The 17,072-nt window shown below is 40.1% G+C and overlaps 1 protein-coding gene across 1 annotated transcript in view; it reads right to left on the bottom strand.

Annotated features, from left to right (window-relative positions):
- LOC105463240 (ankyrin repeat domain-containing protein 30B-like) overlaps positions 1–17,072 on the bottom strand; it is a 256,388-nt gene that overhangs the window by 34,306 nt on the left and 205,010 nt on the right. Inside the window, exons 54-56 of the mRNA XM_071068724.1 lie at positions 14,976–15,057; positions 12,654–12,693; positions 1,223–10,145 (exon numbers count right to left, since the gene is read on the bottom strand). The gene's annotated coding sequence lies outside the window, so the exon portion shown is untranslated. The remainder of the gene's footprint in view (positions 1–1,222; positions 10,146–12,653; positions 12,694–14,975; positions 15,058–17,072) is intronic.

Consider the following 17,072-nt stretch of genomic DNA (forward strand, 5'->3'; position numbering starts at 1 on the left):
GTGCCTGAAGGGCTCATGAACTTCTCTTTGGCCGGAAGCACCTCCACTTTGCTGGGCAGGCTGGAGAAACCACAGTCCATCTGTGCGAAACACTGACACAGCCCCTTCCTGAGCAGAAGTTTTACTCCTAAAAGGACATGTATCTACGGCCATTGGTTATATCTGCAACAGGCATGAGCCACCTGGCACTGCACAGTTGATGCATATTCACAAAATCAACAATCAATCAGCTCAAGAATAGGCTTCCCCCAACCGGCCAGCAGACCGCAAACCATCTCCCCTCCACATGAAGAATCAAAATAAACCACTTAAGTTATAACAATTGCATTTCAATTCTGTTGAATTGAGTAAGGAAGATTCTGTTCTATGATCTAAAATTAATAATTCCACAACCAACAGCTTAAAGCATTTTAGGAGTTTACACAATACTAATTAGCAGGGTGTGTTGTGGGGCTGGACTATCTGATGGACAGCCACTAGCTACATGCAGCTATTTGAATTTAAACCCAGATTAATCAAAATTAAATAAAATGATGAATGCTATTGTTTGGTCACAGCAGCCACATTTCAAGAGCTCGACAGACACATGTGGTGTCTAGTGGCTCCACTACTGCATGGCAGGGATACTGACCATTTCCATCACCACAGAACATTCTATTAGACAGCCCTGCTCTATGGCAGTGAATCTAAAATCACGGAGACATCAGAATCACCAGAGGACTTGCTAAAACACAGATGGAGGGGTATCTCGGAGTTTCTGATTTAGTAGGTTTGGGGTAAAGCCTGAGAATCTGAATTTCCAGCAGCTTCTCAGGGGGTGCTGATGTTGCTGTTCTGGGAACCATATTTTGGCTCAGAAAACTTTTAATTCATTGGCAGCATCACGATTATCAATCCAACACATATGTCCCTTACCTCATGCAATAATACGATGAGTATAATAATCAATCTTATCCAAATGAAGACGACTATTGAGCCTGGGGTTGATGAGAAGTGAAACAAATGATACTCTAGATAGCTAATACGTTCAATGTGGGTGCCACAATCAAACCCTTTCTCGTCAACTTCTGCTTCCCCACACAGGATTTTATGGTGAGATCAGTATTGCTTAAGATGGACAACTTTCCAGAGGAGAAAAGGCTTGTATTCCCTACCTCACTGAATTAAGTCACACAGTGGCAAATTCATCATGACCAAGGGTGGTCATACAAAGAGATGTCACCTGCTATACTGCTCGGCTTCAAAACACTGAGTCCTAACAGCAGGACGCTGGGTGGTAGTGATGGCACAGACAGACCGGCTTGGCTGCAGCTGATTTGAGGTCTTTTTGAGCAAAAGCATCTTGTGGCCCTTGAAGCAAAGAAACGAAGCTGTAAGGAGTGACAGACTCTGGGAGCAGCAGGCACCACACAAAAACATAAGGATGGGAGCTCTGCTTGGGTGCAGCCCACGGGAGGGTCAGGGGGTCACACCTTGGTCTTTAGAGTCATATGGTTACCAGCGATAGCCAGGTTCTCTTCAGCTCCAGGAGGGCAGCACTAGACCCTGCACCATGCTAACGCACACCCACGGCTGCCAGGAAGCCAGAAGCTGCTCTGAACACATGATGCTTTCCATCCACAGCACAGGCATGAAATCTGGAGGTGACCTCCACCCACCATCTCCACCAAACTTCTGGGGAGTTGGGAGCTGCACTACACCCACCTGTTTTTGCAGAAGCACCAAAGGATGTTTTTAGAACTAGTGATTCCTGAGCTAGGGCTGGCCCAGAGCATGAAAGCCAGGGGACCTAGCCTCTTTGATGAAAGTGAACTGATGGCTGAACCTCTGCTTCCAGTGATGGATGGTGAATTACAGCAAGGGAATAAAGAGGAGGACTTAGGGCAGGCAACTGCTCACAGCCAAGGCTAGGACAGCAGGTGGCACAAGGGCATGCCTGCCCTTGTGCTGCAATGGAGGCAATACTACTGTATCGTGCCCATTTTCAGGATGCAAAAATGCCACCAACCCCCAGGCCAGAGAGTCCCCAGAGAAACCATGGAATGAGTCACAGCAAAATGAAGCCAAGTAGCATTGCTTCTAAAAACCTGACATACTGCTATTTTTGAAAAAGGAGGTTTTTGTCTGTTGCCATAACAAATAAAAATGCCTGGTCACATGTTCACAATGTCGTATATTTCTACAGCTTTTAAAAATAAAGCATAGAAGGATAGAGGATGGTAGAGGATATTAAAATTAGCTGTTACTTAGCTAACTTAGTATGTTACATTACTACAACTAAGTTACTAGAAAAATTACTAAAAACCTGAGAATAGATGAAAATGAGTGAGATCATTCATTATATATACGGGAGAGGGAAGGACCATTTATGAAAAAATGGTGAAAGTAAACATTTCCTTGCTCCAGCATTTAATGAATATGATACTGAAAAACAAGTGCCCCTCTTTGGCCTGAATGAAGCAAGCGAGAAAAAAAAAACAAATTAGCAGAAACTAGATGAAATATGACTCGGGGCATCCGTGGTCAAAGTGAAAGTACAGTCTTTTTAATCTCTAGCTGTAATAACTGGAGAACATTAGTCCACTCACGGCACAAAGGTGGTGTCTAGACCAATTATATACATGCCAATTCTTTCAGCAAATCATAGTTCTCGATGCCATTTTAATGATTATACATATAGAAGAATCTTCTCACTCTTGCGTAGGAATAATTAAACTATTCAGCACTTTATACGCAAAAAAGGTCATTTGTAGTTATAGTGATTAATTACCTTCAAGTCCTTCTTAGCACTTTATATGCAAAAAAAAAAAAAAAAAAAAGGTCATTTATAGTTATAGTAATTAATTACTTTTGTTTTCTGGCCAAAAACACATGGTGGATAATGAACTTATCACATATTACCATAAGAGTTTGAAGTTCAAAAGTATACTAATGATAACTGGCTTCACAGATTTTATGGGATTTCACCCAAAGTTAAAGGAGTGAATTACGGTAGTTCTAGGTTATTTAAAAACATAAAGTTTATGAAACAGGGAAACAAATTCTCATTTAAAAGTTTCTACATATTCCTCAAGGTAAACATAAAATAGCAAAATATCTAAGCATCTACCCCAAGAAAGGCCAACAAATATTATTAACTTTATAAATAACAAAGGTCATGCTACATTCTATAGCCTATGTCATTTTAATAAACAAAAATATCCCTGGCTTAACTCACTGCAACACAATGGTCTTACTCTTTCAGCAGCAATGTGAAAAATCAATTACATGAAAATTAGAGAAAAAAAGGTATAAGCAAGTAATAAGGTAGATTTTAAAGTATAAACTCAAACACGCAAAAATATATGTTCCTGAGTTATAAAATGTGTGCATGCATAACCAAACAAATCTCCTAAAAAACTGACAAACATAGAATTCTTCTCCTCTGAGGATATAAAAATTAGTTAATTTCTGAATCTTGTGTTAACTTCCAAAGCACCTTCAGGAGGACATACAAACTCTGAATTCTTGCAGGAACACCGCTACTAAATTGTACTCCAGTTCTGATGCGCTACCCCTCCAGCAAAATCATACATGAAAAAAGAGCTTTAACTGGGGAGCTGGGAGGGAGAAGCAGCACCAAGAGGAAAGGAAATGGCCTTCAAAGGCATTCAGTGGCCTGGGGAGGAAGTGATACCCAGCGAAGGGCAAGAAAAGGAAGGGTAGGAAAAATGCCCAGGAAATTCCAAAACACTGGGAAGAGAGAGAAAGAGAATATGAAAAAAAACTTCAACCCATCAATGGAGAAAAACAAGCTCAGTGTTATAAAAGGAGTGATCTAGGCTCTTTTATGTGAGTACATGCCTTTATTATGTATAATATATATGAATGTATATCTATGTGTAAGCCTCAATTATAAGCATTACGTGGTAGACAGTAAGCAAGTCACATTCTATTTTGCACTCTCTTACACGCACACATAAAAAGCATATCTTGCCATTAGTTTCTGTCTTCTTTTACAATTAAGAATTAATCTAGGCCGGGTGCAGTGGTTCACACTTGTAATCCCAGCACTTTGGGAAGAAGCTGAGGTGGGTGGGTTGCTTGAGCCCAGAAGTTTCAGAACAGCCTGGCCAATGGGGCAAAACCCCACCTCTACAAAAAATTAGCTTGGCATGGTGGTGCATGCCTGTAGTCCCAGCTACTCAGGAGTCTAAGGTGGAAAGGTCACTTGAACCTGGAGGTTAAGGCTGCAGTGAGCCGAGATTGCACCACTGCACTCCAGCTTGGGCAACAAAGTAAGACCCTGTCTGAAAAAAAAAAAAAAAAAAAAGGAATCAATCCAGCAAGAGGCCAAAACTGGATTGCTTCTCTTCCTACTGGACCTTATCTTTAGGGTCACTGCATGAGGAGGGCAGGAAGGGGAGGGAAAGGAAGAGGCCCAGGGCTAGGAAAATCCACCAAATCCACATGGGAGCTTTGATCTTTCCCTTTGAACTAACACAAATATGGCTTTTAACCTTAGGAACTGTCCCTGTTCTTCTATTGGAACGAGTAAGGATCTAGAGCCATAGGAATACTTCATCCATGGTGCTCCTAGATTGACCTGATGGGACATCTCAAGTGCACACACACATCACTTGCAGAGACAGCAGGGGACATGGTGGAGCAGCCACTTGGAGGCCGTGCAGAAAGCTCTGTCTTTCCCTCCTTCTGGTCATTTAACCACTTTACACCTGTTTCCTTCACGTGATACAGAGTGGGGGTTCAACAAATTTGCTCTTTCCCTTTCATCTCCTTCTGAAGTTATTACATAGGTGTTGTTCTTGATGGTCCTGCAGGCTGTGGGGTGCCTTGTATTTCTTTCCACACAGGGCTGGTTCAGTTGGATGAAAAGGAGGGCTTCACAGACAAAGATGAGCATTCATCTCAACTTTCTGAAGGATGAGCAAAATTCAGAGAGAGAGGTAGGAACTTCAGATTTTAGAAAAAAATCAGGTGACTAGAACAAAGAATAAAAAGCTAGAGAAATAGCAAAAAATTAGAGAAGAGAAGGTTCAGACTGAAAACAGCAAAAAGCAAGGTCAATGAGTTTGTTAACCGGTTATCAATTGTATTCTAGTGGTTTTGACCTACGAGGCTGACTGACGAAGAAAATGAAAAATGAAAATGGGAAAGGTGTTCCATTTAAAAAAATCTGCATGTGCCCACACCAGGTTCCATTCAAGCCTGGGAGCTACAGGATTACAAATTCTTATTTACCCAAATGTAAATTTAAGCAGATAAATAAGGTAGGACTTATCAACATTTTTAAAGAAGCCATCAAGAATGAGTTCTATGATGCATTAAAAGTCGTCTAAAGTTTTACACAAATTTCCAAGAAGCATCTCCTTTAAGAAATAGCATCACTAGGCCAAGGCAGACAGATCACTTGAGTCCAGGAGTTCAAGACCAGCCTGGCCAACATGGTGAAAGCCATCTCTACTAAAAACAAAAACTAGCTGGGCATGGTGATGCATGCCTGTAGTCCCAGCTACTAGGGAGGCTGAGGCAGGAGAATCGCTTGAACCTGGGAGACGGAGATTGCAGTGAGCTGAAATTGTACCACTGCATTCCAACCTGGGTGACAGAGTGAGATCCTGTCTCAAAAAAAAAAAAAAAAAAAAAAAAAAGCATCACTATGTCCACACTGCATGCAAACATACTAGTGATATCTTCACCCAACTCTGGAGTTTCTAAATCTGAGCTATGTGGACCTCTAAAGAACTCATGGATGAACACAATGGGATCCATAAGCCTGCTGAAATTAGAACCATCATGTGCACTTCTCTACGGATCAGGGTTGTAGTTTTCACTCTATTATTTTAAAAGTCAGTGACTTAAGAAAGGTTAAGAAGGCCAGGCACAGTGGCTCACAGTGGCCTCTAACTCCTGTACTTTGGGAGGCCAAGGAACGAGGATCACTTGAGCCCAGGAGATCGAGTCCAGCCTGGGGAAATTAGCCAGGCATGGTGGTGCACATCCATCTGGGAGGCTTGCTTGAGCCCCGGAGTTTCAGGTTACAGTGAGCTAGGATCATGCCACTGTACTCCAGCCTGGGTGATAAAGACACTATCTCTAAAAAATAAAAACATAAAAAAAGAGAAGAGATGTTCTAGAAGAATGTATGTACCTAAGTAGATACATTTCTTAGTGTATCTTCTCTAACATCCTGCACACATACTCACACGTACACACACACCAAGTTATTTAGGAGAGAGTGCATCAACTGAAAATCTATGTATAATATTTTGCCATTACATCAATTCTGTTTGATAGACATTCTATCATCAATAGCAAAAGAAACCTTTTTCAGGATCAGCCACGAACATGGGCTAATTATGAGTTGGAAAGTGACAGACTTACACTCCCTCGTCTTATTTTCTCCACAGACTGCCACCGTTCTGAAGTTCTCACGATTGGGGTGGTTCCATTTAAAAATATACTGTAGAGGAATTAGCATGTTAGCTAGCTTCCACTTAGCACAGAACAGGACCTCAAGAAAAAGGATTCTGGAACAGGTACATTTTGGTTGGCGGGGCTGACAACAAAGAGAACGGGGGCAAAGAGGTGGCCACGGTCTACAAGTTGAGGATAGATAAGATGCCATCAGGTGGACACTTCTTCGACTTCACCTGCTGGCCTTGGGTTGCACTGGTTCTGGGTCCCTGGGTCAACAGATCCTCCCATGGAAGGATCTCAGGAGCTCACTCACTAAAGCCAAAAATAGCAACATACGCCCAATTGCCAGAGATTTCTGCTCCTCTCCCTTCTGCCACCCTCCACCCTATCAAATGAAAAGAACATTCCATGGTCATAGATAGGAAGAATCAATATTATTAAAATGGCCATACTTCTCCCCAAAATTTACAGATTCAATGCTATTCAATGCATTGAATGTTAAAACCCAGATTCTAACCGTGTGCTCCGGAGTTAGAGACCAGCCTGGGCAAGCTGGGCAGCAGAGGGAGACTCCATCTCAAAAAAAAAAAAAAAAAAGAAAGAAAATGTGGGGTGGTAAAGAAAAGGGCAGGCAGCACCATTGCAAGCTGGAGCCAGAATGATATCACCCCTGAGGGGTCCTTCTTTTTGAGAATCCCATTATCTCCTATGAATCCTGATGTTCTGAAAAAAATGTGTGAGCTGCTTTGGCTAAGTTGCAAATGATGGTAGAGTAGATTCTCAGGACTATAATTTCACGCTGTTTCCTTTCTTTCCATGTAAAAGACAGTGACTTGGCCCAGCAGCTAGCAGTTCTCTGGCAGAGAAATCCCTGGGCCCAGCCGGTCTATGAGAGAGTACATGTTCATCCGCTTCACCTCAGACTCCAGTGTAACCAGGGCAGGCTTCAATGCATCCTTTCATAAGAGTAATGAGTTTAAATATTTTTTTGATCCCATGTTATCCCATCTCATCTCCTTTCCTCTCTCTTTCTCTCTTCCTAATACAAGTTTTTTGGGCACCAGGACACAAGGCAAGTCAGAGAACATGGGTCTCCACCCAGGCTCTGGATGGCTGGCTCCCCTTATGTCAATGCTGAGTCCTGATCCAAAGCACTGTGGCCAAGTCATACAAAAGTGTCCTGCTTCAGTTCTCTGGGTGGGGCATCGTCACTCCAGAGGAGGTATCCATGGAATGCATGAGAGAAAGCTTTAAAGCATTTTTTCAGCCTAGCTGAGGGCTGGAGCTAGAGCACCGCTCATATCCATAATTCATCATCATTGATCCTTATAAATCACTTGGTTAAAGTCATCCATTTGAGGGTTGGCAGGAAGAGTTTGTTACTCTTGAAATATGAACTTGATGAGTGAAAAACAGGCACCATATATGGGATGCCATCTTGCGCAATATGATTGAGACTTTTCAAACTTGACATGTGAAGTCCAGTAATAGCCTTAAATCCAAACCAAATGAAACATAATAAAGTAGTCCATGGAGGAGTGAAAGACTCCCATGTTTTTAACTGAAAAACATAGTTTTAAAGTAGATTCTCAATCTAACATTAAAAATTAATCTAATATTTCCTGCATGCTTTTATATACCTTTTATGAAGTAGGGAGCAACTGACAATAAATTGTGTTCCTCACACTCAAGAGAGGCAGGCTGCATTGTGGCTTAAGAGCATAGGCTTTGCAATTAGACCTAAGATAAATTTTCACCTCTGCAATTTAACTAGCTGTGTGAGCTGTCTACCCTTCCTTGCTGATGAGCTTCTAATCCCTGACAACAGGAGAATAATGCCTGCTCCTTTCATCCTCTTCCTTCTTCTCCTGCCCTCTCACTCTCATGTATATATTAATATGTATGGCAGTTCATTATACATACATATGTGAATACATGTGTATGTAGATAGTGAGGGTAGAACCATTGTAATTGATTTATATGTGTGTATATATATGTGTGTGTGTATACGTATATAATATATAAAAACATGGATGTATATCTATGAGTGTCTGTGTACATATACTTGGCAGTTCCTGGTCTAGAATGTATTTCAAATTTAACCTGTGATATAATGGACTTTGGAGACTCATAAGTAGGGAGGATGGGTGGGGTATGAGGGATAAAAAACTACATATTGGGTGTAATGTATACTAGTCAGGTAACCAGTGCACTAAAATCTCAGACTTCATCTGTATGCAATTCATCCATGCAACCAAAAACCACTTGTACCCCAATTAGGTAGATAGATAATCAATAACAAAAAATTTAACCTTTGAAAACCGAACACTTTATTCCCACCCTTTTCTATGCCACCGCCGCCCCCAATTCTATACTCCTCACAATGTTAGCAAATAGAAAGTACATTTTTCTCATTATTTAAGTCAAAAATCTTGACGTTATTTTTGACTTTTCTGTTTGTCTCACACTTGACCATCAACAAATCACTCTGGCTGTACCCTCACAATGTATCTAGATTGCAACCATGCCTCTCCATTTCTGTTGCTGCCAGCCTAGCCCTTGTGCCTATCATCTCTCCTTGGCCTCAGGCAGTCCCCTTTTTACTGGACACTCTGCTCCTGCCCTTCCCTGCCCTCCACTCCTTACAGTCTAAGGACTACACATAGAGTGATATCTTCAAACGTAAGTGATCATGCCATTCTGATGCCCAAAACCCTTTGTCTTCCTCTTCTTACTCAGAATAAGTCTTTTCAGTTTCCTGCATGACCTGGACATGCTACCTTTGGAATCTCTCATTCTGCCTCATCCATTCTGACTTCCATGATGTACCTCTACCACATAAAGCCTTTACACTAACTGTTTTCTGAACTGGAATGTTTTCTCCCACATAACCATCTGGCTTGATTCTTTATTTCATTAATGTCTCTGCTAAGATGTTACTCCAATGATGTGGCTTTTCTAACCTAACTCTCACAATAAGGTACCCTTCTCCCTCCTCCCATCCATTTTTCTTTATAGAATTTATCACCATCTCACATATTATGTATTTGTTTATTGTATGTCTTCCCCATCTATAAAGAAATCTTTATGAAACAGGTAATTTGTCTTCATTACTTACCTCTATATCCCATATCTCAACAACCACCACAAACTGAGTAGCCAACAGCACGTGCTCAATACATACTTGTTATACTGATCATTTCCTACGCTCTGGCTTTATTTTCAAGCATTTTTATTGCCTACACTTTGAAAACCCCCCAAGAAAACTAAGAAAGCATAAAAATCCAGTTGCCAATCCTATTCAAGTAACCTACCTTTGTTTCTTTGTGGGAAGGCTGCGGTGGATATTTGCATGCAGACAAGGGATCATCACGTCCCTCAAATATCCGGAGACCTATCCATCCAACCTCAACTGTTCTTGGCACGTCCTGGTCCAAAGTGGCCTGACCATTGCTGTTCATTTTGAACAGCCTTTCCAGATTCCAAATGGAGATTCTTCTGGCCACTAGGGTGATTACTTCGTGGTAGATCTTGCTTGCTACCCTTTCTAATTACGTTTTCCACTGACTTCATTCAGAAAACAAAATAATAATTTTTCTCTCCTGGGACATAAATGGGTAAGACTTACGTACTCTTTCTTTTGCAATGTAAAGGAGTTGATGCAATTTTAATTTGTTTTTCCAGCTAATAAATGGTTCTGATATCTATTCTCCACTCTTCGGGCCCTGTGGAGGGAATGGTCATTTTTGTGGCTGTCGTGCTTCGTCGACTCTGCTCACCTCAGATAATCAAATGTTTGTTCAGTTTATTTCTGAATATAGTAATGAAGGGCAAGGATTTAAGATCAAATATGAGGCAAAGAGTTTAGGTAAGTATTTTCACTGAGAATTATACCTACTTTTCCTGCAATTGCTTCGTCTTCTTTGCTTAGTTTTGAGAAAAAACATATAAAGTTTTCTTTTCTGAACTAATGGTAATAGAATTAATAAGAATGCCTACTCTCAAGTACTTATTATGTTTGATACATTCAATATCTCATTGTGACTACTTTTCAAGTAAAGTATCATTATTTCCATTTTAAAGATAAGTAAAATGAGGCTTGGGCTTTTTCAGGGCCACATATCTAATTAGTGACCAAAGTGAAATTTTCCATGAGTATAAGATAAACTATTCTTCTTGATCCCTGAAATTCCTTAGACCTTTCCATTATAAGATGTCTAATTGTAAGTTAAATCTAGTTATATAAACATTATAAGAATTACATTTGCCTTATTTTGTAATAATGTGTATGCTGTTTTTAAAACAGTAGAAAGTAATATAATAATACATTTTTGCTTTGTCCCACCAGAAGTTAGACGATATAGATTTCAAAATGATCCTATGACTTGCATCCCAGATTACTCTCTCTCTCTCTCTCTCTCTATATATATATATATATATATATACACACACACATATATCAATGAAATCATATGTTTTATTGCACATTGTATGAGATTTAAAGTCAACATCATTTCTTCATTTTAGTAAAATAAATGAGTAAGAGTGTTTATGAACTGACACACAAAACTAATTGAAAAGCTGGAGTAAGGTCCAAAACACCAGGGAAGGGGCTTTGGTCACTTCCCAGTGCACAGAGCTCTGGCACAAGGAGGGAGCTTTAATGCAGCTCTGTGGGCACCTGCACTATGGCTTTCTAGGCTGGGACATTCTCATCCCTCTCTCTCTCCATGCTGAGCTCTGCAGCTGAGTCACAAATGGGAAGGTTTTCACCTGGTACCAAAGCATTTTGAGAGTAGCAGTGTCTTGAGTCTAGTGAGTAGACATCAGCCAATACTACAGAACTCTACTTTTCTATTTTCATTTAGGATAGACTCAGTCTTTTTTCATTTCTTGAGACAAGGTCTTGCTCTGTCGCCCAGGCTGGAGTGCAGTGGTGCAATCTCAGCTCACTGCAACCTCCACCTCCCAGGCTCAAGTGATTCTCCTTACTCAACCTCCCTAGAAGCTGGGATTACAGGTATATATCATCACACCCAGCTAATTTTTGTATTTTTGGTAGAGATAGGGTTTCAGCATGTTGCCCAGGCTAGTCTTGAACTCCTGAGCTCAGGTGAGCCACCTGCCTCTGCCTCCCAAAGTGCTGGGATTACTGGAGTGAGCCACTGTGCCCAGCCAATAGACTCAGTCTTGATTTAAATTTTTAAAGTCAACATTTAATGGTAATTCAGATAACTAAGAGATACACTAAGGGTATATTTGACATTGCACCTCTTCTATTTCTTTCTGGACTCACTGTTCATGCAAGTATGGTTATGGCCATTGCTTTCTCCCTGTCTTTCTTGAAGCTTGTTATGACTGCTTTAACATCAGACTTAAACAAAAGTCTTGATTTCACAACCTATCGTTGGCAACCTGAAGCAATAGCATCACTCTTATTTCTCTCTACTTACCAACTCAACCATGTTCCATAACTATAGCCAGCCTTGTACTTCCCACATCTATCTGTCTATCTTCCCACCATATCTACTCCCATGCCACTCCTATTTCTCAGCCTTTAACATAGGTCCTTTTGTGAACATCTTTCGACACTGAATCACTTAGTTTTATACCATTTTTCTCCAGAGACACTCCTTCGCTGTGGTTAATTGAGATTTCTAGGATCTTGTGGTAGATGCCTTTTATTCTCACCTGATTAATAGACCTATTAATTAATTAATCAAACATTTACAAAGTGTTTCACATCATGAAAACTACTAACTTCTGGCAAGGAGTTCACAGCTTGGTAGAGGAGACAGACAAGCAAAGGCACAATTAGAACATGATGTAGGGCTGGGCACAGTGGTTCATGCCTGTAATCTCAGCACTTCAGAAAGCCAAGGCAGGAGGATCATCTAAGCTTAGGCATTTGAGACCAACCTGGGCAACATAGAAAGACCTCATCTCTACCAAAAAAAATTTTAAAGTAGCTGGGCATGGGTGCACTTCTCTGCTAAGTTGGGAGGATCACTTGAGCCCAGGCAATTGAGGCTGCAGTGAGCCATGATCATACCACTACACTCCAGCCTGGGTGACAGAGCAAGACCTTGTCAAAAACCAAAACCAAAAAAAAAAAAAAAAAAACCAAACAAAAAACAAAAACAAAACACACACACACACACACACACACACAACCACATGTATATGGTATAATAAATGCTAGAAAGAGGAATGTACAGAAGAGGAACACCTACCTCAGCCCAGGACATCAGAGGGGGCTCCAGAGGATGCTTCCTGGAGATGAAGAGATTTGCCAATCAGTGATAAAAAGATGTGAGTGCATAGAAATTCTCAATGTTACAAGTCATATTCAATAATTTGAAATAATTCACCACCGCTTTAGAATAGAGTAAAAAAGAAGTAAACATAATAGTGATGAAGCAGGCAGGAATCACTGTGCTCAGGGCCATGGATGCCACCATAAGTTAGTTACATGTTCATAAAAAGGTAATGGGAGGCACTGGAAGATTTTACTCCAAAGCCTGAACAGTGTGATCAGATTAAAAACACTAATGTGGCTGCAACACTGAAAACATTGGAGGCAGGCAAGATTAAGAGAGAGAGAGACCAGATGAAAGAGTAATTTAGGAAGAATATTACTCCCTGAACTAAGGCAATGCCAGTAAGAAAGTAGGAGAGGGGGCATATCAAAGATATTATCAGTATGGGATGGAGTGAATTTGGAGGTCAGCTGAATGTGAGGCAGGAGGGAAGGGGTGGGAGAAGCCTTAGAAGCAGTTGTTGGGTTTTTGGCTGAGTGGATCCATTCATCCCACAGACATTTATTAAGAACTTTCCATGGGACAGATACTGTATTAGGTCCCAGGGATATAGCAGTAAACAAACAAAATCCATGTCCTCATGGAGCCTAATTCTAGTGTTAAGACTCAGATAATAAATAAGTAAAATATGTAATATGCCATATGGTGAAAGGTATCAAGGAGAAAAATAAGGCAGTAAGGTGGATACGGAGTGTCCGTAGGAAGAGGGGCTGACGCTGTTGTCAGCAGACTCAGGTATGGAACTCTGGATGATAAGCAAATGAGAGTCCTCATTTGAGATGTGTTCAGTTTGAAACCTCTGAATTACCTCCACTAGAGATGCCCACTAATTGGTCGGAACAGGAGTCTGGAGTCAGAACAGAGGTCTAGACTGAATCTGTAAATATGGGAATTATCAAGAGACTGCTTATAGTTTAAGTTGTTAGGATGCATAACAGCAATTGGGGAATTATTTAGAGTGAGATGAAAGGCCTACAGGAGGATTCCTGAGGGCCTTCAGCAATATCAGGGAAGCCCTGGAGAGAGGCGCCCAAGAACCAGAGGAAGAATGATGCGAGGAGTAAAAGGAGGAGAAGAGCTTGGTGTCACAGAAGTCAAGGGACAAAAATGTAAAGAAGGACAATGTGATCGACCATGTTGAACGCTGTGGATATAAAATAAGAATTTAAAAACTTTTTTGGGCATATAACTGTGAGGTGACTTGGGAGAACATGAGTCTTTCATAGTGTTGAAGAAAGAAGGGTGAAAAGAGAGAAAGAGAGAGATAGACAGACAGACACACACACAAAGAGAGATTAAATAGAACAAGATCCCAGAGGAGACAATAGGATGGGAACTTGATCCAGAGATACAGGAAGATAATATACAGAGGGGAAAATAGAGTGTAGAGATGTGGATGAATTTTAAGGATAGTAACAAATGAAGGGTAACAAATGGAAGGGATTATCATGTAATTTCTTCTACTTTTTTTTGTAAAGTGGAGCCTAATGTAGTGTGCTGAGAACCAAGAGGAAATAGGGAAATTCAAGGGATTAGGGAGTAAAGTTCCAAATGGCTGTTGTAGTTTATATGAAAAGAAACGGGTGAATTGCTTGGTAGTGTTGAGATGGGAGAATATATTTGCAGGGGCATCAATTTCCCTGAATGAATGGCTTGAACACAACCACGGAGTTGATATTTTGCAAGGGAAGTCTGAAGGAAAGACATGAAGCAAGGAAGTTGGAGGTCATCAAAGGGATTTGCAATTTAGAGTTTCAGCGATGGGAGAGTTGGAGGTATTGACAGAATTCAGGATGTGACTATAAGTGGATGAGTGACAGTGGACATAAATGTTGCTAGAGTTGAGCAGATCAAGTATCTGTGTGGCTAAGTGATTGGACAGGTTAATTTCATTGGCATTGTAAGTAAATTTACTCCTGTCTGGTTTGTTTGTTGAAAATGCCAAAGAATATTTATTGATAATAGAAAAGTATTTTTTGATAATACTTTGTTTTTTAGAAAAGAAGTATTTAAAACTTCTTTATCTTCTGGCAAAACATGGCTAATAAATTGTCTCATGCCATTGATCTTGTTTCTCAAATGCATCTAAATCCTGAAGAGATGTAATGAATGAATGCCTCCAGAGTTGTGCAAAGATACATCTGCTTAGTCTTTTGAATACACCACGATCATAGCTCTGCATCGTTCTGCTGCACTGAACACTCACTGGGAAGCTGTAACTGCTAGCATACTTACATGCTTATTGAAGTGGTGGATATTTATTCATGCTTCTGTGATGTTCTGCCCCATGCACCATACGCCATAATCATTTGGTTGACTTTAAGAAAGAATGAAATTTCCAATGAGAATAGATAGATGATCTGGCAAATTAAAAAGTGTCACACCTGGTAGCTCCCTTGATAGCAAATTGAGAGTTCATTTGCTGGAAAAGAAAATGAGGATCATAACAGATGAAAGGAAATTGAGACAAATTACAGAGAAGTTGACTTTAAAAGATGATTTGTGTCCTTTGAATGCATCTCCTTCACCAGAGCATAGATTGATTTTAACTGTGTTTGCTGACAGCCTGTGGGGGCAACGTCTACATCCATGAAGCTGATTCTGCTGGGTATGTGACCTCTCCCAACCACCCTGATAATTAACCCCCGCATGCTGATTGTATTTGGATCTTAGCGGCTCCACCAGAAACACGCACATGGCTGCAATTTGAAGATCAATTCGATACTGAAGTAACACCCAAGTATGTCACTTCCATTTTCATTTTTTTCCTACCCAAAGTTAGTATTTTTTAACTGTCATGTCTCAGGACAATTCATTTCTTTCAGTAGCACATACTGCAAGGAAATCTAGGGGAAAAGGGAAATGCTTAATAACTCAGGCCTGAAAACACAGTGTACCAGTCACCCTGCCATCTGCTGAGCAGGTTTATGTACATGGATACTGTCCTTTGTGACCCTAGACGCTTCCTGCAAGGGACGCTGAGGGTGGCTACTTGAGATTGATGTTTATCCATTCTTCCTCCCACAGGAAATATATTGTGTTTCTGAGAAATGAATATTTATTTGCCCAAACAAATATTTATTTGTTCAGTGTCACAAATGATAAAATGTGTGTTTAACAAATGGGAATTTGTGTGTATGTCACCAGGGGTCACTAGTGTCAGAACAGTACTAAAGCACGTATAGTATAATTTCTCAGTCTTTATTTAATAAGAGTTCTGAAAGTATTACAAAACAGAGAGTAAGTCTTACTACGTTGAAGAGAAAGGAAAACCATATAGATTGTAAAAAAAACCGTTTTTCTCTTTCCTTTAACAAAAGAGTGTATACATTTGCATGAATGCGACTGTGGTGCAAAACTTAGATATAAGAGCTTTTGTTGCTATTTCTGGCACTGGATTGAATACTACTCTTCCACTCATGTAGCATTAATTAGCTGATGTAACTTCCTCAAGAAATGCTAGATACATGCTTGTCTACTTTTACAGACACAGAAAATTCCATTTGGGACTCTCCGTTAGTCCCAGTTACAGAGCTGTTAGAGAATTTATCTTTGTCATGTGAAATGTATCAAATCATTGTGTGGAACAAAATACTTGTTTTTTTAAAATTCATAGGGATTAATTTGAAAGCAACATTTATATTTGTAAAACCAATACAGAATATAGAAGGGAAGTAAATATTCTTCAATGTAGAACATGTAAAACCTGTATTTTTGAGCTGCTAATGAAAGAATGTACTATTAGGAAAAATATCCTACAGCATTTTAATGTGACACGTGGCTTACACTGATTCTATCATAGTCTTTTATGCTAAGAAATGATGATTTAATAATATCTTCAAAGAAAGTAAGTGAAGTTGTCATTATCAAAATAAGTCAAGGCAATTGACCATTTAAATTTAACAGAATTTTGTTTCCACTTTAGCTGTACTTCCAACTACTTGAGTTGTGGGATGGAGTGGATTCAGATGCACCAATACTTTCCAAATTTTGTGGGACATATTTGCCCAGCAGTCAGTGGTCCTTAGAAGAGGTTATGTATTTGAGATTTCGATCTGGCAACAGCCCCACTCATGTGAGATTCAAGGCCAAGTATTCTATAGGTAATATATATTTTTTTAACTTTTATTTTAGGTTCAGGTGCAGGTTTGTTATATAGGTAAACTCGTGTCATGGGAGTCATTGTAAAGATTATTTCATCACCCAGTTACTAAGCCTAGTACCTAATAGTAATTTTTTCTGCTCCTCTCCCTTCTCCCACCCTCCACCCTATCAAATGAAAAAAACATTCCATGCTCAGAGATAGGAAGAATGAAGAATCGATATTATTAA

The sequence above is a fragment of the Macaca nemestrina genome, chromosome 9, assembly GCF_043159975.1.
Source record: "Macaca nemestrina isolate mMacNem1 chromosome 9, mMacNem.hap1, whole genome shotgun sequence".
NCBI classification, from domain to species: Eukaryota; Metazoa; Chordata; class Mammalia; order Primates; family Cercopithecidae; genus Macaca; species Macaca nemestrina.